This window comes from Erithacus rubecula (assembly GCF_903797595.1).
Source record: "Erithacus rubecula genome assembly, chromosome: 3".
Taxonomy (NCBI): domain Eukaryota; kingdom Metazoa; phylum Chordata; class Aves; order Passeriformes; family Muscicapidae; genus Erithacus; species Erithacus rubecula.
The window spans coordinates 14,602,829-14,624,437 of NC_136689.1; the positions used below are offsets into that span (position 1 = coordinate 14,602,829).

Sequence of the window (21,609 nt, forward strand, 5' to 3'; positions counted from 1 at the left end):
CAGCCCCTTCTGAAGCAGAGGCTTTCTGGCATCCACTTCATTTGTTTGGGTTTAAAGAGGAGGACGTGGACAAGGAGGGGGAGGGTCTGACTCCCACAAGTTCAAATTTTCTGCTTTGAGAAGATAGTTTCTTTGCAACTCTTTCAACAATTTTCTTCTTGTTATTATCTCCACAGAAGGTTGAGCATCTTTAAAACTGCATAAGCTTCCCTTAGGGAGGCTTGTTTTCAGATCCCTTCTCAACCCAATTTGGAGCAGGGATATCAAAGGCAAGGCAAATATGGTCCCCTGTTATGCTGGATCCATTTGGAGCTGGTCTGGGCAGCTCAGCTTGCCATGATGTTCACAGTCTTTCGAAATATTTACTTATCTGACCGACAAGAGAGTTATTTAATAAGTTATGATGTCTGCAGTTTTGTGTAAACAATTTACAGTGCTTTGATTGATGCTGGATGCTGTTTGGAGAGAGGCAAGATGGACTGTATATACTGGGCTTCACTTTGGAGAGTTCAGGCTCAGGACTGGGCAGTATTCTACCTAATAAATAACAATAGTTAAACATTGGGACTCACGCTGCTTCAGTGCTCACATAGCCACACAAACAAGGCTGAATTAAACCAGAGCAGACATTGGCCATGCAAACATCTGAGACCTTTGCAGGGGTGCCTGGTACAGTGGCCACAGTTCCTGGTTTTGCTTTTGCCCCATGCCTAACCCTCCAGCCCTCACTGGGCAGAAGGCAACAGCTGGTTTTGTGGGCAGGACAGCCAGAACAGATGTGGAGCATCACACTTCAGCTGCTTCTCCAGATCTAGGAGGGTGAAAGCTGGGAAGTATCACCATGTCCAAGAGGCAGCTCCAGTCCTTGCAAGAATACAGTAAAATAAGTGGGCTTGCTTCTTTTGGCACAGCCTCAAGTCATGCTACATGCCTGGTTTCCTCAGTCTTGCCCAGTTCAGGTTCCCAGGGGCTTCCAGGACAAATGAGATTCCAGCTGCAGTACTTTGGACTACACTGCCAAAGTGCCTTTTCTGGGTGAATACCTTCCATTACAGGTGTGTATTATCATGAGAAAATTGGTGTAGGGGTATTCCCATCTCCAGTGGAGCCACACAGGAGTGTGATTGCTGTGAGCAGTTGGGTGTGCAGCTCAGCTGGTGAGACACAGCTGGAGGCAAGCACAGCAGAAAAGACAGGGCTTGGGCTAATATCAGACTGAGAGGAGCTCAGAGGCTTTCATTCAGCTCAAACTAGAAACAAGTTGTTCAGTTCTGAACCATCAAAGTGTTTCATTTCTGGAATTATACAGCTTGGACATGTCTGAAACAACAGTTTCTGGACCATGCAGTTCCTAAAATTTTCTGTAATATGACTTTCTGACCTAAAGATAGGATCCTCAGAAGATCCCCTGAAGTAGAGTTGCCAGGCCCAATGGCTATGCAAGAACTGAAGGGCAAAAGTTTGGAAGGAGAGGAAAAAAAAACCTTTTCTAGCTACCAAGTAGCTGTTCAGATTGACTGTTCCAGGCAAAAAAAAACCCCAAAAAAACCAACCAAAAAACCCCCCCTTTATTTTTGAAATCGCATTTCAGACAGACATTTTGACATTCACTGTCAAAGGTCTGCTCCAGGTGCTGTAAGTAATAATAGCAGGAAATAAAGAGGGAATTAACCCTAAAACTGGCACAAGATGTCTGCGTAGATGAGCGCTGGATAAAGGCTTTATGTACCCATGGAGAGAAAAATGTACTTCCTCTGAACAGAGAAAAGTAATGAAGTATTGATTTGAAATTATTGAACTGTGATACTTCATCCATGCTGCTGACCATAGCCTTGCCTAATGGAGAGGAAAGTGCAAGAGAACTTTCCCATTCAGACTGGAAAAAGGAAAAGAATGTCTGAGGCACACGTTCCACATATTGCCTTCACCAGGGGAGAAAAGTAATGCTCAATACCCTCCTGATGTTCAAAACTGTTTCTGCAATCATCTTCAGCTGAGAAAAGGCTGATTGATCTCCAGCTTCACCTCTGGTGTTAGCACTAAACAGGCTGTATCTTTTCATTTCACCTGCTGAAATCTGCACTCAGAACAAGAAGGATCTCAAGCAAAATGCAGCCTGCCTCTTCCTCCCAAGAGACCATCCCTACACTGCACTTAGCAAAGAAATACAGATTTTGGGGGGACCTGAGGGATATCAGGCTGATGGCACCACTCTTTGTCTCCTTGGAGATGTGTCTTGATGTAATTAATGGTAAAGAACAGGGGCAAGAATAAAAATGATTCAGAGAAGCTTTGGTATTTTTCCCCAGTTCAGCTCTATGATTAAACCCACACAGAGCCTCAAATGAGGAGATGAGCCTCAATTATGAGCTAAGGAGCAGCATAATGAATTATCTTCTTTGCACTTACTTTAGCTGGTGAGTAATTCAATTTCCACCCCAATCCATGTTGGCTATGAAGATTTAGCCAATAACTGATTCATAAAGATGCAGGAAGAATGTAGATTTAGAAATGCAGAGGAAGGACTGTAGCCTTTCTCCATTTAAACATTGCTAATCTAGTGCAAAATTTTTAACAGATGACATTAATACTACCAACACTTCTTTGCAAGTCTACCTTCGATGGAAATTAAATACAAAAAAAAAATGGCCTGCTAAATGAACAGTTTGAATCCTCTCTTTTATATACAATAAAAAAATATTTTTATTTGGGATAGTGAGTCCCTTCTTAGATTTTCAGTCTCTGGCCAAATAGCAAAGACTATGTTGTGTGTTTTATGTATTTTAGGGTGCTCTGCTTTGGAAATTCCCAGAACTGCAGGTTATGAAGTTATAATTTAAATACTATTGAAAATATCAGCAGCTTCAGCCTCCTCCTGCTCCCCAGCAGTTGTGAGCTGCATAGGGTTGACATTGTTGTGTTTCCAGCCTCATCCGTGGTGTGTGGGTACCAGTGGGAAGAGAAGGCTCTCAGAGCAGTTTTCCTGCATCCAGGAAAAGAGCTTATTCCTGGAAGTTACAGGATTTTTGGGTTCCTGGGGCAAAAACAATATGACTTCTGAAACTCTGCTCTGTGACTCTGCAGCTGCTGGAGCAATTTGAGGGCTGGGTCCATAAATCCTGGGGAGCAGAAACTGGCTTTCAGAGCTGCAGGATTTTCAGCTCTGGCAGAAAGAGGTGCTGACCCACAGCACTGTGCTCAGGCAGAAAACCAGTTTAATTAAATTTTTAAAATAGTGTTTGGGGTCAGTTTTGTACAGCAATTTACAAAGAGCTCAAGGGATGTTATTGTTTAAATAAATATTTAAGGGAGATCACTCTCAATTTAAACACAGTGAACTGTATCATGTGAAAAGCAGCAGAATTTATTTATACATATGCAAGAGGCCAAAACAATCCATTATGAGCAAAGGTGTCAGATAACATAATTTTGTTTGATTCTGTTTTTCTGTGGGAAGTTACTGACAAGGGAATTTCTGCCTCATTCCGATGTGCAGCAGGGATGCAGGCCCTGGCAGTCCTAGCCAGTGGATGCACAGTGCAAGAAATCCTCTCTGCAAGCCCCACTGACATTTTGCTGAGGTGTCTGGGGGTGGAAATGCAAGGCTGAACTCCAGAGCCAGCACAGCAGCAGGACCCTGTGCCTGATGGGGATGGGAGAAGGTGGGTGTGGGTGGCTGTGCACCACCCATCCCAAGTGTTGGCCAGGCTCTGGTGGACACACAGTCACAGCCATGGTGGCAGAAGGCTGCCCTCTGCAACCTGGGCTTGCTCTGCAGCCCTTCTTGATTTGGCTGAGGGTCAGGGATGGTGACTCGAGGGTTTATTGTGTGTGGTGGGTACAGAGCTGGAGCCACATTCTGTGGTGGGACACAAGGAGCTGCTGCCTGCCCCCCAGACAGACAATGCCAAGGGCATAAACACCCAGCTGGTAGCAGCAGAAGAGAAGAGAAAAGGAGTTCACTGCTGAGGGGCAAGACATCTAAATAAAAGTGAGAAGATGCTAAAAGGCCGTAAGCAGTTAAAAGCACTCAGTGAGTTTGAGGTTGTTAGGAACCTTTGTGTGTCACAATTCTCATGCACATATTTGGATTATGGGATTCACAAGGGTCTTATAATTGATAAAAAAGGATGTGGGGAATCACATTTGTCTCACCGTGGAAAACCTGAATTTATGTCTGGGTAGGAGTTTCTTAAATTCACCAGTGCAAAAGGCTGAAATGCTCATCTTCCTCACCCTGTGCTTAGCCTCCTTCTTTTGAAAAAAATAAGGCCTTTTTGCCTTATCAGAAATGAGTATTTCTTTCCTGATATGACTGTGTATTCACTCCCCTTCTGCATCTGAGTTGAAAGACAATAGAGCACATACTTATCCAGAGTGTCCCTGAAATTGGAGGATTCTGTAAAGGTCACTCAGCCCAAGTGACACATGCTACATGGATGCATTTGGAGACATGGCAGATCCCCTATATTAAGCATGATTGATTTATATGGGATAACACTGTTTGGATTACAAGAGTATTCAGAAAGGGCTATGCCTTGGTAGGAGACAAAATTCGTACATCCATTCATAAGAAAATTCATTGATGTTCCACCCTAACACACATTGCTGGACAGCAGAATAACATGAAGACATATTTATATCTGAATTGCAATTGCAGGAAAATAGCAACCTTCTCTCTTCTTGAATCAATTTGATTCTCTCAAGCCACAGGTTCTGGAGACAACATTACTCTGCAGTTGCATTCAGAAACCCAAGTTTCTGGCATGGATCAGCACAGAAGACTTGGCCCACACAATCTGTGGAAACATCAGGGTATGCAAAGCAGGTTAAAAAAGAGCATTAATTTCTGAGACAAAACAATTCATGTTCATGACTAATTGGAAACAAATGAGTAATAGTATTACACAAAAGCCCCATTTTGTCCATTGAGGAACCACAGAATTAATTGCATGTACTTTAGTTTCCAGCAGAGGCAGAGTCCCAAGGCACAGTGTTGTGATTGTTGAACTAGTCATGTTGTACATACTGGTTTAATTCAGACCAAAACTGTAGGAAGAGCATGGGACTCTCTGAGTGGAGTCTGAGCCTCAAGTAGGTCAAACAATTCATCAAGCAGTGAAGGTTTTGGGTTTGCCTCATGAGGTGACCTGACTCTTGCCCTGGGCTGTGTGCAGTGCAAGGAGCTGGCTGGACCAGCTGGGGTGGCAGATGAGAAGGCAGCATCTCTTTCAGAGCTGTGCAAGAAACCTCATGCACAGACCTGACTGCTTCATTCATGGTGCTGCTCCCTACTTGTAATCATCTCATCAAAGCTGTAGGAGCATCATCTTCCTGGATTTATTTATTTTGTGACAACTTCCACAAGAACATCCCCAATAAGTATCTCTGGTTCTTAACTATCAGTCTCCCCTCCTCTGTAGTCATTCAGCACCAACTTTAGGGACATCCATTTTCTACCTTAGGGATGTCCATTTTCTACTTTGACCCTTGGAGCAGAAGCCCATAAGTATCCAGCACTCCTTTTCCTTTTCAGTTTCAGTTCTTCTGCAAACCCCTGCTTAAAACTCCTGATTGTGACATCCTTGACTAAGGCAAGGCTGTTAGTGCAGCAAGCACTGCCTGCAGCACTGGCCAACACTGTCTCACAGCTTCTTGGTGCTCCTTCCTCTCTCTGTAGCTGTCTGTAGGCAGCTCTGATCTTCTCTCACTGCTCTCACAGCTCCTGGCCTGGTTCTTTGTTTCTACACAGTCTCACAGAGCTGGCTCCTGATGTGCACATGGGGTTCCCAGGAGCTGAAGAAGATGATGAAACTTCACAGTCTCTGTGGAAGGAGGGTGTGTCCAAGGTTGCTCCATAGTCTATACTCATAAAATAAATTAATTAAACCACCTCTCCCTGCCAGTCCAGCAGGAGTGGAACAAGCAGACTGCAGCTCCCTACCTGTTGATGTGGAAATCACGTCACAATGAACACTGAGATTTTGCCATCTGTCTCCAATGTTGCATATGCAAAGCATACAAAAATAGGCTACAAGAATACTGTAAAGACTGAAAAATCCATGAGGCAAGAGCTGCCAGAATTAGGCCTCCTTTGTGCTATGTGTTATGGTACAATTGTTAATTAGATGAACACACAATATTTTTCCAGAGGTCTCAGCTTTATCCCATGGTACCAGATGGACTTTTTTTCACTGGAGATATTATATATAGAATTTTGTTTTTTTCCCCTTAGAGTTCAGTGTAGCCCTAGACTTTATTTTCCTTCCAAGTTCTTCTCAATAAAAATGACTGATTTTCCCAAAACTTGGAACTACAATGACGCATTTCACTATAGTACCTGGGTTCTTCACATGTGTCCTTGAGCTCTAGTACCTCTGTCAAGGGTGGTGGCTCTTTAGCCATTTGAATAAAATGGAAACAGAGACAAGCCTGTGAACAACATCTTGACTGTATCAGGCACCAGTTTATCAGGATCTTGGCCACTCATCCCAGAGAGTGGCCAACACACATGGGGCTGTGCAGGAGTGTTCATCATCAGGCACACTGGACATGCTTGAGGCAGGGCTCCCACCAGCTCCCACCCCAGAAAATGACATCAGGAGCAGGGTCTTATGGCCCATGCAGACAGTGGGGCACCCCACAGCCCCTGGCTGCAGACTGGGGAGAGCCTCAGCAAGATCTGGCACAGAAGACCCTGCAGGCAGAGTGGGACTGAAGCCAGTTCTGAGGTCACACTCATGTTCTCAAAAAGGGACCAGGATGGGGCAGCTGAGGTTTCATATCAAGCTCTGGTGTGCCCAGACTCTCCCTATGGCTCACACCTTGATACCTTGATCTTCCTGGCCTGCTCCAAGTCCCCTGACTCTTCATTTGTACCATGTACTCCTCAACCCATTCCCATTCCCATTCCCCCAGTTTTAGCATCTGAGCACCAGATCTCTGCTCAGCCCAGCGTTGCTGGGGTGCCTGTCTGCCATCAGGCTGTGACAGGAGAGAATCAAAGTGTTGTTCCCTGCCTGCCTTTCCACTGACCATCAACTCTGTCCTGAGCAGCATTACATGAAGAGCCCATCCTCATTGTACCCCTTGAGCTGGGATGACTCTTGGACTGCAGAGAGAGGACCCAGGCCCCTGTGGTGCTGTGGGGAAGAGCAAGGATCTGCAGGAGCTTGGTAGCACTGACTGTTTACACAGGAGCACTGGGGTCAGCACTGGGAGCTGCTGGGATGCTGGGCTCAGATCACTCATATGGGAAGGAATCTCAGCAGATTTTGACTGCTCAGCCTTAGCACATCCCTAAGAAGTTGCTATTTTCTCTCTTCAAAGGCTATTACTATGCCAAATTGGAGGAGATTTGCAAAGTTTTAAAAAAAATCACATTCCTAACAGAAAGCTGCCAAATTTCAGATCTCAACTCCAGAGCTCAGAGGGATAAGAACTATCCAAAGAAAGGATCACCAGGTTCCCCCCTCCTGTTTCTTCCTTTCTTTTTTTTCCAATTGGGCAACAATTCCTTTTTCCCTATGCTTATTCTTGGAATGGACAAAACTGGCTGGACAGTTTTGGCTGAAATTTTCCAGAAGAGAACTTAGCCCAAGGCAGACAATCAAGTTGGAAGAGCTCAGTCTAAACTTTTCAAGTCTGACAGAGTTACAAGCAGCAGCGAGGGCAGTCCTATAGCAGGACAGAGATGAGTAACCTTCATCACAGGAGCTGCACAAGATCCCACCTCTGACGCACTCGGAGTCAGAATAGCTGATGATGCTGCTCCATTCAGGTGCATCTGATCACAATTCAGATATGTCACCAGCAAAAAAGCTTTAAGTCAGTCATCCCACTGAGCCTTCCCACACCCCTTCCTACTCGAACAGCTCTTTCCATCCAACAACTGATGACACAGAAAAACACAGCTCCCTCGCCTCCAGTATTTGTGAGCTGTGTATGTGAGGCTCGGCTTCTTGGATAGAGGCAGCTGATGCTAAAATGGGACTGCTCTCTGAACTAATGTATTCAAAATTAATAAAAGAAATAAAACAACACACTCCTCTGGCATGTTCCCATGCATATTTTCCATAAAAGTTAATTTTTCCACAAGAACAAGTTGTGAGTTTGTGGGGGTTTTGCACTGAATCTTGATACGGAGCTTAGAATTCTTGGCACTGCTTAGGACGTTAAAATGACATCAGCTCCACTTTCTATATTGGAATTTTATAGTTCCTGCCTGACCGCATTTCTTTGTTTTGCACATGTTCTCTCTCCTCTTTGCTGCCTCTCTGCCGAGGTGTGCTCAGGGAATCAGGCAGAGCTCTGTGTTTGTGTTCCTTACAGCCTGCTGTCCCTGCCTGTGCCCGGCACCCCAGTGATAAAGCTGCATTTCTCCCCAGGACAAAGCAGCACTGTTGGCTCAACCTTCTCCTGTCAGAGAGCTTCCCCACAGCGTGGCAGCTCTGTGCTGGGAGGACCTGGTGGGCAGGGTTCTCCTCTCTGCCCTGACCCAGCAGGAGTGAGAGCATCCTGCCATGGGGAGTGACACGACAGTCACTAAGGGACACGGGGACCGGGGAGGCCAATGACTGCACACAGGACAGCGTGAAACCAGCCTGTCAGGGCTGGCAAAAAGGGATGGGAAGCAGAAGAAGGGGAAAGTGAGCATCTCTGTGTGCAGAACAAGCCTTTCTCCAGGAGTGACAGATAGCACCTGGAGCAGCACCACACAACGAAATCAAACTGCCCCATGCCTTGGGGCAGGGAGGGGCAGCATTGTTTTAAATTTAGCAAAAATGTGAGTAAGGGTGTTTGCATATTCCCCCAGCCTCTGAACATCGCGGGGCAGGAGGGCTGGTGTGCTGCCCAGGATGCCCTGTGAAAAACAGCACAGGGCTGCGAGAGTTAACAGGCTCTGGCTCTGCGAGTACAGTTCCACGGGCATTAGCACAGACATCACGCCTGTTTCCTGGATTTCAAATAAAATAAGGATTCAAGGAAAGATGATCCTTTTCTGCATCCCCTGTGACTTGGAAAGCAGTGAGAGCAAATGAAGGCAGTTAATTATCTGGCACGCCGCATCCAAACATTCCCGAGAGCGCGGCTCCGCCGTTCTGTGGAGTCACGCTGGAGCAGCATTAGCATAGACTCTGTAAACAGAGCCAGAGCCATCCTCTGCACAGCCTCAGCCTCCCAAAAGGCACCACAGCAGCTGGACAGACCCAGAAGGGGCTCTACCTGGCACTCAGCAAAACGCCAGCTCTGCTTTAGCCTGGCTACATCACACTACTACCCGAGCTTGCTATTTTACATGCTCAGCTTCTCTGATGTGTGATGGAGAATCACTGCTCCTTGCTTCTCTGTGCAAGATTTATCATTTCATCATTTCACTGTCGAGTGGAAATAGCCAGAAGACCAGGCTAACATTTCAAGATTGTGAATGCAAACGCTTCTTGCTCTATAACAGCAACATTTTGACAATTGCTTTTGCAACAGGCTTTTTGCAATCATGTTTATAAGCTCCTTTACAAGCACATGCAACCGTATATAGAATGCAGAAAATCTTTACCTTGCTTGCCCAGAGGAGAGAGCCTGGCTTCCTCTCATGGATCAGAAGTAGGATGGAAAACAAACCCGGGAAAGAGCCTTGAACAGACTCATCTGCTGAGAGTTGTTTAAATCCCGAGCCTGCTCCTGCTCACAGCTCTAAGTTTGTGCTCTGAATAGAGGCTGTGTTATTTTAACCACAGGATTTCTAGTCATGGGGGAGGAGAGATGGATTAGGTACGTTTGCAATCTAATGCTTCACATTTACCTCAATTGAAATGAACCACTTTTAGCCTGATGTAAATAAGTACAGCTAAGATATAGATTTCAAGAGCCCACTAACCAATTATGCTTAAACTAACATGCTAAATAACTGTGGAAAATTCCAGAGGAATAAGATAACATACTTTTGTGTTCTTTCCTAAATAAAAGGCATGTGTGGAATTTCATGCTAGATACTATGACAAGTGAGGGGTAGCAGATGAACTGCACAAACTAACCTATGCAAGGTGCTGTTCCTCATAAAACAATATTCCTGACACCTGTTAGCATGGATTTCAGGAGGCATCCCAGAAATTTGCATTTTCATGGTTTGTAAAAAGTACAGATACGAGGGATTTGAATCTAGTATTTCAAAAGAACAAGCAAATCTGTCTAAGTTAATAATGCATGATTTTGAAAGGTCATGGGGTCTGTAGTTCTGTGAGAGCACAAACATTAACCCACTGAACTGGTGCCACCTCCAACAGCAGTGTAAGCTGGATACCCTCCTGCAGCTCATGGGTTGCTACAGAGACTGTTAAGTGCAGGCAAAATCTGATGCCTAGGACAACTGTTTGTGGTTTTGTTGTTTAACCCAGCTCAAACTCTGCTTCCTTTCCTGGTTTATGGTACTTTAGTGTCACAGCTGATGTGATTGCAAAGCTCAGCTACAGCCCAGGCTTCCACAGCCACTGCCCAGGCTTACATGGTCACCTCAGAGCTGATGAGAAAGATATTTCCTCACTTTCTGAGATGCATAATTTGAAAATAAAACACATTCTTAAACTTTGGGATTAATTGAGAAAAACAATTTGAATGCAAAGCATTAGAGACTAATGGAAAAATTCCAATTTGTCTTTGACAGCAGAGGCTCCAGGAACACAAGTTTAATTCCATTTTGGATAAAACCTGGCTCTATAAATAACATTATCTTGCACTTACATAACGCTCTTCATCCCAAAGCGCTGCCGGGTGCTTTGCAGATGTAATCATCCTTTCTGAAAAACGCGGGCAGACCTCCCAGGCAGCCTGGAGGGTGGGAGGATGGGAGGATGGGAGGGTGGGGAGGGTGGGGAGGAGGATGGGGAGGATGAGGAGGATGGGGATGAGAGGATGGGGAGGATGGGAGGATGGGGAGAGTGGGGATGAAAGGATGGGGAGAGTGGGGATGAGAGGATGGGGAGGATGGGAGGATGGGGAGGATCAGGGCCCATGCTGTGCAGGAGGAAGGCAGCAGAGCAACCAGCAGCAGCCTGGCTGTCTCCTGTCCCTCAGGAGCAGCCCAGCTCATGGGTGCTGGCTGGAATCATGGGGACTCAGCTTGTTGGGTCACCCAGCCATGGCTCAGAGAGCTCTTTCTGTGCAGGTCTGGTGTCTTCAGCAACCAGCAGTGGCTCAGAGCCTGTCACCCAGCTCAACCTGCAGTCCCTTAAGTGGACTGAAACATCTCCAGAGATGCCAACCTGCTTCTCAGAGCTCGGACTGAGCTCTCTGAGCTTCCCCTGATGCATGGCTCAGTCTGGCTCCACTGAGATTGGGGTTTTGTGGGGAAAATCAGTGACCTGTTGTGGTTTAGCCCCAACCAACAACTAAGTACTGGGCAGCTGCTCATTCCTTCCCCACAGCCTCCCCAGTGGGATGGGGAGAAGAAGCAGATAAGGGCAAAATCTATGAGTTGAGGTAAGGTCAATCTAATGACTTAAATAATTTTTTATTTTAAAAAATAGTAATAATAAGAAAAATGCCCAGTACAGTTGCTCAGCACCTGTTGGTGACTGACCCTGCCAGCCAACTCTGCAGTTTATACACTGACCATGGCATCCTATGGCATGGAACATCCCTTTGGCCAGTTCAGGTCAGCTGTCCCAGCCTGGTTCCCCCAGCTTCTCGTGCATGAGAAACTGAGAAGCTCTTGACTTAGCACAAGCACTGCTCAGCAACCACTCTAACATCAGTGTGCTATCAACATTATTCTCATACTAAATCCAAAACTGTACCCTCTATTAGGAGAAACTAACCCCATCCCAGCTGAAACCAGAACAGATCCCAAGTATCTGTGCCACAGCAGAGATGTGCACCTGAGATAGACACAAAATGTCCCCAAACCTCCCATCAGCCTAAATCCAGATCATGAACCAACTTCTCCTTCCACCACTCGAGCAGCTCACTCCACCCAATCTGGCTTTCCTTGGCTGTAATTGTCATGACACCAACTCCACTGATGCTTTTCTCACCCTGCATGGGACCCCAGAAGGAAAGCAGGCATGAGAAAGGCTCACAGGCAGGGACGGGGGGGAAGCTCCAGCAGGAAGGGCCCAGGTATCTCAGTTTGCAGATACTGGTGTGTCAGGGAGCAGAACACTGCACCCCAATGCTGCAATCTGCTAGAGGGGACTTCTCTTGTGGTCCCTGTTGCACCTGGATGGGGGATTTTCTATGTACAAAGAAAGTTTCTGTGCTGCAGATGGGTTTATTTTTCATTTTCATTTAGCTGGTTCAATAGGAAACAGCAGGAGGACGAGAGGCCAGCAGACTTTGCTCTGCAGGTTAACCTGAAAAGAGTCCATTTTTCCAGAAAAACCAAAACCACAAAACTGGGAGGAGGGAAAGCAAAAATAATTTTGACTTAAGTGAAAGCTTTTGATCCTAATGCATGGTTTGGTTTTTCTAGCTTACCTCTTAGGTCAGCCTGTGCTCAACTTACAAGAAACAGCACTTTAAAAACAAACATAGAGGAAATTTAGAGTTTCATTTCTGAAATGTCAAGGCAAGACATTTCAACATTCCACATAACTCCTGTTTCTTTGGGATGTGGACAAAAGTACTGACAGAGGGATGGGTTTAGTGTTTGTTTCCTTTGATGCCCTAGACAAGTCAACAAGCTGAACACAAATTCACCACCAGTTCCTGCAAGTTCACAGTATTTTGCAAAAAACCTCCAATATTCCAGAGTTAGACTGACACAGCATCCAGCATTTGGGAATCAAACACCTGCTTATTGATGAAGTTTTGCATTTCCCCCCTTGCCTGATGTGTCTGCTGCAGTACAGACCATGAACACACTGCCTCCAAAACAAAGGCAGCTCCACAATTCCCCTGCTCTCCTCACTGTGATCCAAGCTGGAATGGCTGCTCCCAAGAGTGAACAGCAACAAGCCATTCCTGGCCTGTGAGGGGAGCATTCCCTTTCAGCAGCCTCTTGCAGTGCTGGATATTTCTGCACTGCAATCACACTGGCTGAGCTCTGGGAGCTGCAGTGCTCACCTGCCTCCCATTAAAGCCTGCAGAATAAAACACAGACTTACTTAGGGATTCAGTTTTGCACTTCAGTCAGCATTTGGATGAATTGAGAACAAATGGAAGGAAATTTGAAGCAAAATGAACTGTACAATGAAGTACAATTTTGCAGCAGCAAGAACTCCTACACTGGCCACTCCTTCTGAGATAATGGGAGGAAGAATTCATAATGGACATTGTCAATGGGAAATTACATGTTAAAAACTTGACTAGCTGCTCATCTATTTTGCATGTTTTTCTCCCTTTTTTATATAGAGAACTGAAAACTGGAAGTGAAAAGTTTCTATTTCTTTTGAATTGGGGAGCTGCTTCTAGAAGTTATATTGCAAATCCACACCATTAAAAGATCTTCCATTAGGATTCATGCAAAACTTCGTGTTTGATCTAGAAAACATAAGTTTTTTGGGAAAAGGAGCCCATTGGGAATGGTAACAGACCACATTTTCACACTTCTCTACAGTTTTGACATCTGGTACTTCTGTTGTAAAAGAAAGAAAGTGTTTTCTTTAGCACTCCATGAAGTGAGGCCCTGAACCAGCCCCTCACCCTATCAAGCACAATAAGAAACAAAACTGTGATAGTTGTCAAAACAAAAAAAAAACAACCAAAACCAAAAAACAAACAAACAAACAAAAGGGAGGAAAGTGAATTTAAGTTCATGCATCTGAATTATTTTCTTCCTAGATTACAGTGCTTGCTTCTGTTCTATTTCTAAAATTACATCAATCATGACCATCAGAAAACATAAAACACCAAATGATGTGACAAGCTAAAATCAAACAAATTTACAGTTAATTGCAGGTTAATCCAGGCAACTCCACTGAAGAGCTTCACGTTTGTTTTCCACAAGAAAAGTTACATGACATCACAAGACTTGAGGTAAGATGCTGCACAGACCTGCTCACAGACATTCTCCAAGCCTTCATCTCACCTAGCAACCCCAAGGAATTTGCTAGAAATTACAAAATGTGCATGAAAGTTCTAAAACTTCCGAGCCCCAAAACCCTTTGCACTGTCCAGGGTGGGCAGAGGGACGTGGGGTGTCCCTCCCTTGTTACACTCACATCAGCCCTGACATCTCCTCTTGGAGAGAATCACAGAACCACAGATGGATTTGGGCTGGAAGGGGCCTTAAAAATCATCTAGTCCCAAACCCTTGCAGTGAGCAGTGACACCCATCACTAGCCCAGGCTGCTCAGAGCCCCATCCAGCCTGGTCACAAAGGATCTGCACAATCTGCCTTGAGCTCCTTTTTTTTTTTTCTCTTGTTGTAAAGCAAGACAGCTAAGCCAAAGCTAATTCTTCTCCTTCCCAAACAAGGAAGATGCCTGAATAATGCACTTTGTTTCATACATGAGGATTTGATCCCCAGATGTATCACAGACTCCCTGCATCTCTTTTGGCAAATCACCTTTGATGGATTCTCATACACACTGCAGTAAAGCCAAGTCATTATAGTTACTATATGAGGCAAGATCCCCAAAATATCTCATTTCCCCTTGTCCAGAGTTCTTTGGATAAATTAGCCCATGATTTTACTTACTAATGGAAGCTGAGCTCTTTTGAAAACCTGCCTGCACTTGGCAGCCCCAAGTTCTTAGGAAATTTTACCTCCACACCTCTCTGTCTCCATTCCCATCCATATACTGAAATAAACCATCTTTCCTTGAAGCTTTTGCCTGGATTTCCTGTTCCAACACGAAGGCAGGCACCTTACCTCATGTAAGGTGTCCTAACCTGTGTTTCATGGCAGGGCACAAACCTCTGGCACACATCTGGCTGCCCTGTTGCACAAATATACACTGTTGGCAACAGGAATTGAACTAAAAAAAGTAAACTGCACACAGGAGGGACACTGGAAAGGGAAAAAAAACATCATGTCAGATTCCTCTTTGATGCACTTTAATCAGTTTTCTCTTGTAAGATCCTGAGTGTTTGGGACCAATTTTTGCTGTGTACACTTGGAGGGTTAGAAGGCATATTTCTTGCAAAAGGTAATGTGGATCTTCTCTGAGTTTTTAATAACGAATATGAATAAGGATGACTATGTTTTCTGTAGGGTAAGCATCAGAAGGAGCAAAACACCAGGAGTTCCCAGGAATTAGAGAGAAACTGCACTCAAGGTCAGAGCAAACTGACCTTTTCTCAATGTTATGGCCATAGCAATTTTTTTTTTTTTTTTTTTACTCATGTTTAGCACAGGATTTCTCAGGTGCTGGAACTGCTCCTTTGAGCTGTGGAAACTTACTCACAACCTAAGGTGCAAAGGTCATTGTACTCAAATTATGCACTGGCCCTAGCAGACCAAAACTCATTCCTTCCTGTTTGCATTCTAGAGAGTCAAGGCTCACACTGTGGATAGGCACTGATGGGCAGTGCACAAGTATTTAGAGGCAAAGGAGAAAAACAAGGCAAAGAACTTTTTGGCAAAGTTCTGATAATCAGACTCAGATGTGCACTAAGACCAGAAAGCTCATAGTAACCATTCCTAACAAAAATTACAAGAAAGCAAGTTGATGCAATGGCTGGCAGTTGAGTTCCCAGCTCCATCCTTCAGAGACACAGCTTGCAGGCCTGACAGGGTGGTGTTTTGGAAATCCTGAGTGCATTGTAGAAAGTTGTAAGTGCCAGTAGCTTTTCTAAAGCCAGGGCATTTGGCACTTTCTGGGCCAAAGCCTGCTCTAGGCTGCGCTGGGGATGGACTGGCACTGCCTGCCAGGGAGCTCATCCCAAGGCAGCTGCTGATGGAATTGGGGTCAGCCCTGTGTCATGGTCTGCTCTGCTTTCACCTGCCTCCTGCAAGTTCGAAATCTCACAGAATGCCACAAGTCTTAATTTGGGAACTCCTACTTCATACTGGTCTGTTCAATTTGAAGAAATCATCCCAAAAAATTGACAACTGCATCCATGTTCCATATTTGTGTCCAGTCCTCACACTGCACAGAGCCACACTCCTGTGCTTGCCACTGCAATACCAGTTTTTGGTGTCAAAATCATCATTCCAGACTACTCAGGGAGGACCCTGCACAAGGACTGTGATGCAGTGACATTTCCCATCACATAGAAGTGTCTGTGAAGACAGAAGCATGAGCATTTAGCTGAGCAAAACCAAGGTGCAAATTTCTCAGTTTTGTGTGCTACCCCTTTGTATGGATGCTCCTGAGTTTGGAGCTGGATTTTTTAAACTGTAAGTAACAATCCATGTGGATTTCACTCCTTACCAGCCCCTTTGCTGGGCATTTCTCTACAGGTCTCTACAAACAAACCCTGTCAGGCTGTTCTGGACTATATGCAGGGAGTAGCCTGGATATAAAGTCTTTTGCTTTCAGCAAATCTCTTCAAATCAATTTAAGACAGGAGCAGTTTGAAGCTCTTACCCTCTGAGAACTACTTGGCAGCTCAAATGAGATGACTTAGGCCAGGCTCCAGAAGATGTGACGTTGTCACAGCAGGGTCAGCAGCAGCCTTAGCCAGCATCCTGATCCCTGCTTGCAGAGGGGGTGAAAAAAACCACCACCCCTGTCCTCAGCCACGAGAGACGAGTGAGATACCACAGGCACTTTCTCCTCAGAGCACCACTGGCTCTCTGGGCACAAAGCCAGGCTGGTGCTCCCTGCTGCTGCCTGGTGCCTCCCCTGCCCAGATGTGAGTGAGCCCTAGCCCAAGGATGGCCAAGGAGAGGAAGGCAAGGTAATGTACTGCCAAAATTCAGGCCCACACAGCATTTTCCATTATTATGCAGATTTGTCTCCTTGGTTTCATTACATTTTTCCTTTTCCATTTTGTTTGTCTTCCTTTGAAGGAGATATGGTTGAATTGGTTATGAATTCTCAGAAGGAAAGCAATTAACCATTGATGATTCCCATGCATCTGTGTGTGCTGGTATTCCAGCACAGAATTGCTTTACAATATGTCACCCAAACTTAAGTTTCAAGCTTTTTAACTTAAATACTTTGTTTGCTCCATTTTAAAGGATCAGAAACCTGTGATGTTTTAAATTGCTGTCTTCAGGACACACTGTATGTCATTGTCAGATTGATGACTCAAAGAGCAGCTCTTGACCTGTGCCTGATTCATCTGCTTCTGCTACCTCAGAAGTCCACAGCACAGTGAGGAGTATGATATGGCTGGTGCTGGTGGTTTTACCAATACCTCAAAACCACTGGCAAATCCAAGTTTATAGATTATAGCACCAAACTACAGAGAATCCCTGCCACAGCCAGGATCCAAGCACTGTCCTTTCAGTGCCCCTGCTCTTTTCACAGCTTCCCTTTTCCATCTGCTGCAGCCTTGTGCTGTCATGGTGTGCTGTCCTTCTCCTTCACTGCTCTCCCACCACCAGTCCCTTGAGACTGATAAAATTTGGGAGGGGCTGCTAAATGTTCAGGAGGCTAACTGGATCAAAATGTGAATCTTAAAAATTAAGGATAATCCTCCCCCTGCAAAATCTGCCTCTCATCTGTCCAAGTGACAGTACCCTAATGCTCAGGGGATTCTGTGTTTGCACCTCATGTAACAGGCTCTGGCTTTCCTCTAATACTCCAGCTCCTAGAATAATCTGATTATGTGAAAATGCCTTATGTGAAAGTTTATTTGAGGAAAATATTAGTAGCTCTCTTGTTTGAGGAGAAAAGCTCAAACATATGAAACTAAGGGGATCAAAATCTAGGAGGCAAATTAAAGAGCTGTTGGATTATTTTTCTCAGCTCCCCCCTTAGCTTGTGAGGTGCTCTCTCACTTGTGAGACCTTCCTCTGCCTGTTAGGAAGCTCTCTAAACCATAGGGCATGTGTGAACATGCCATTTCAGTCAGACAAAACCAAATTGCTCTTTAATTTCTCCTGAGCATTTTCTCCTGCATGCTCAGCTGGTGGTCACTCAGAGAAGAGCTGGCAGTGGATGTGCTGTGAGCAGATGTTGCCAACAATGTGCTGTTCATCCTTGGAGCAGCCTGGTGCTCATGGTGCATGGTGCCAGGGGGTGTTTCTCTCCAGGCTCACTGCTGGGTGCTGTGTTGAGTGGTGCCTGCTGGCTCCCAGCCTCTGGTGTAAAGGCAAGACCACCCTGTGAGCAGCTGGCCATGCTGGGGAGTCTGTGCTGCAGCAGGGAGGGGTCAGCAAGGTGCATGAAGGGCTCACACCAAGGCTCCCACTCAGGCTGCACTGGAGAGGGCATTTTGCTGCATCACTCTTCAGCATCCCCAGCAAGACTGGTCTCACCAGGCAGCAGGAAGTACTCACTGCAGAGAAGACAAAACCCCTTAATAATTTCCTTGAACAGATGATTTTTTTGCATGAGGTTTCCTCATTTGAAGCTCAGCCATCTGCTCTGGTCCTGCAGGGGCAGGATTAGCTGACCCTCAGGGCACACTGCAAGGCAATTTGCTTCCAGGGCTTTTCCTAGGACTGCAGGGAGGGCCAAAGCAGCTGCAGTCTGCAGCGTGCCCAGCTAGGGGAATGCAGCACTAATAAGCAGCACTAATTAGTGCTGTGGTAGTGCCTGAGGCTGTGGATGGAGACAGCTGCTGTCATGCACTGGATGCAGCATCTTCACTGTGCCTCTTCCTGGCCAAGAGCTGGAACCCAAATCCAGCCATGGTGTAATGGCCCCGGGGAGCTCCTGGAGGCAGGGAGGGCTGGGAAATGCCCTGGAGCCAGAACTGGGAGGTGAGATGTCCTTTTTCAGCCTCCACTCTCTATGAGTGTCCATGACCCCAACTTCTGAGCATTCCCAAACATGCCTGAGCACCCAGCAGGTGTGAGAGCAGAGCAATCTCCTGGGCTCTGCCTGTTCCCTGGCTGAGCTGGGAACCACAGCAAGGGCAGAAAAGCTGCTCTTGCTCTCTCCTCTATACCTGGAACATTATCCATGTTAATTCTTCTACTTTCCCATCTTCTAGAAAAGTCCATTAGCAGTGATAGTAAAACAAAACAAAACAAAACAAAACAAAACAAAACCAAACAAAATTACCACCAAAACCCAGAAACTGAACCCAAGAAGTTTATCCAGTTTAGAAGCAGGTGTGGCCAGGCTGATCAGCCAGGGCAATAAAACATAGGGTCCCACTGGTCACATCTGATGAATAAAATGGTGTTAGGCACTGCAGTAGCATCCTTCCTGTGGATCCTCAGCCCCTTGGGGACTGTGTCCTGCTGCTGTCTGCTGCTGCAGCTGTACTGCAGGGTTTGTTTTGATGGTTATTGTCCTGCATTGATGAACAGAAGTGTTTCCTTCAATGTTTTATTTATTGATCTTCCAGAATAACATTCATAGTTTTGAAAAATATAATTAATCTTATAAAGGTCAGCATTTTAAACTACTCATGTATTTCAACATAGTATTGAAAAATATCACTATAATAAAAATACTGTGTTTGAAACTTATAACCACCACAACTTTGGTGAAAGAATAGCAGCTAGGTATTTTTGGCCTGTCAGTCACATTCGTGGGAGTGCCTTGCAGTTCTGTATCTCAGATTTGCAGTGTGACAGTACCTTTATAGGCAAGGTACTGCTGCCAGAATGGTGAAGGGATTTATCTCCAAGTGCATAGTTTCTACTTGTTCATATTGGAGGACTGACAGCAAAGCAAAGCAAGAAATATTTTCTTTCCTCTTTCTTTCTCCTTCTAATTTAAACAGGAGGAAGCCGTCTTAAAATGACTTCACTTCAATGTGAGATGGGAAATTGCTTAAATGACTGCTGTGAGGGAGAAATAACAAAATAACAGAGAGAGGACACCAGGGGAAAATGGTGAAAGCAAGCAACATTTTCTTTTTGCTTGGTGTAACGGACAAATTTCACAGTGTGTGCTGTTTGTAGGGCTCCATCCAGCCAGGCTGCTAATCTCTCCCCATGGAGAGATGGTTTTGAAAGGAGGCCTGAGGGTCACCACCCCTCCAAGACACCTGAGAGGGGCTGCAGCAGCCCCAGGAATGCAGGACGTACTGAAAGGATCTTTCTAATGTGCTTTGTAGGACTCCTTCCCACTCTGAGGAGATCATGACTGCGAGATAACAGACACTCCCCAAAAATAACGTGGAGTCCTGGTTTGGAGGGCAGGTGTCTGCCAATACAGGCAGAAGCTTCTCTTTGAAATGGAGAATGTAAACCCCCTCTGTTGCACCCCTCCCTCCAAATTATTATTATAATTTTGAAATTAAGGGGCTGTCAGGCAAAGATAGTGGAATTAGGAATAACAATCCTTTACTAGGAAAATTAAAATAGAAATAAAGTATTACAAAGTACAATCCCAACCCTGACAGAGTCAGAATACAACCTGACACCCTGTCAGTCAGAGTGTTGGCAGCAGTCCCATTAAATGGTGGCTGCATCCTCCTGCAGTGGCAGCTGTGATTCTACAGTGCTCCTGTAGAAAGGTGCAGATTTCTTCTGAAGGTCCAGGGATGATGTGGAAAGATCCAGTTTTCTCCTGGAATCCAATGGAAAGACGGATAACCTGCTATCCCAAATCTCAGTTTTTCTCTGGGCAGGAAAGGCTTGGCTCCTCCCCTGGCTGGAGCATCTCCCAGTGGGATTATGTAATTTTATCAGTCACACAGTGGGACTCTATGGGCCAGCAGCAGATGATATCTTCCTGGAGGGAGGATGGGTTGTGGAGAAGATAAAGATGATTGCCCCAGCTGGTTTAAAGATGGCCCATTAGCAGATGGTATATGCCACAGAGATAAGGAGTCACTACCCCACCTGGTTTTAGCAGATGGTGATAGAGTACACATTTCTGGCCATATCAACCCAACACAGGTGGGCTCATGCATTGTAACTCCACAGCTGGAGGACAGCACTGGACTGCAGCTGCCTGAGGGCTCCTCTCTCCAGAGGTGCCTCAGCTCTGCTGCCATCTGAGTCCTTTGGCAGCAGAAGCTGGTGGTGGTCCCTGGCTGCTCTGGCTCAGCTTTGTCACCTCCCTGTGCCAGGGAGTGATGGGAGGCACCTGGGAGCCAATCCTGCAGGACCAGGAGCCATTCCCCCAGTGCATGGCCTCGTCTGGGTGGACACCAGATGGTGCCAAAGGCTGCAGGGCTGGAAGGTGGGTCGGATGCTCAGTCATGCCAGAAGTGCTGCCAGCCCCACACCCTCCTGCCTCCCCCACCTTCCTCACAAATGTGTCACCCTGCAGAGACTTCTACCCATGAGCAGCAACCACAGAGAGCCATGCAATGGCCCCCATGAGCATGGGATTCAGCTGGGAACTGGGAGTTTTACCAGGATAAGGACTGAAGTGAAGGGGCTGTTTTGGCAGGAGTGGTATTTCACAGCTGTCAAGTGTGCTGACTTGGAGTAGGAAAAGCTATTTATGTTAAGCCATTACAAAAATTGAAAACGATTTAGCACTAATGCCCACATTTCACTTCTCTTTCAGAGGAAGATGTAGGGAAAAACTCTGTGCTCTCAGCTTTCTGTGTAAATGGGCAAGTTTCCGTAGGAAAAATCTCTGGCCTGCTAATAGCTAATACAGAAATTACTCCACTTTCTCCCAGCTGCTCTCTAGCTCTCCT

The 21,609-nt window shown here is 45.7% G+C and overlaps 1 protein-coding gene across 1 annotated transcript in view; it reads right to left on the minus strand.

Annotated features, from left to right (window-relative positions):
• JCAD (junctional cadherin 5 associated) overlaps positions 1 to 9,575 on the minus strand; it is a 57,510-nt gene extending 47,935 nt beyond the window's left edge. The window contains exon 1 of the mRNA XM_079302913.1: positions 9,557 to 9,575. The gene's annotated coding sequence lies outside the window, so the exon portion shown is untranslated. The remainder of the gene's footprint in view (positions 1 to 9,556) is intronic.
• Positions 9,576 to 21,609: the final 12,034 nt, after the last annotated feature.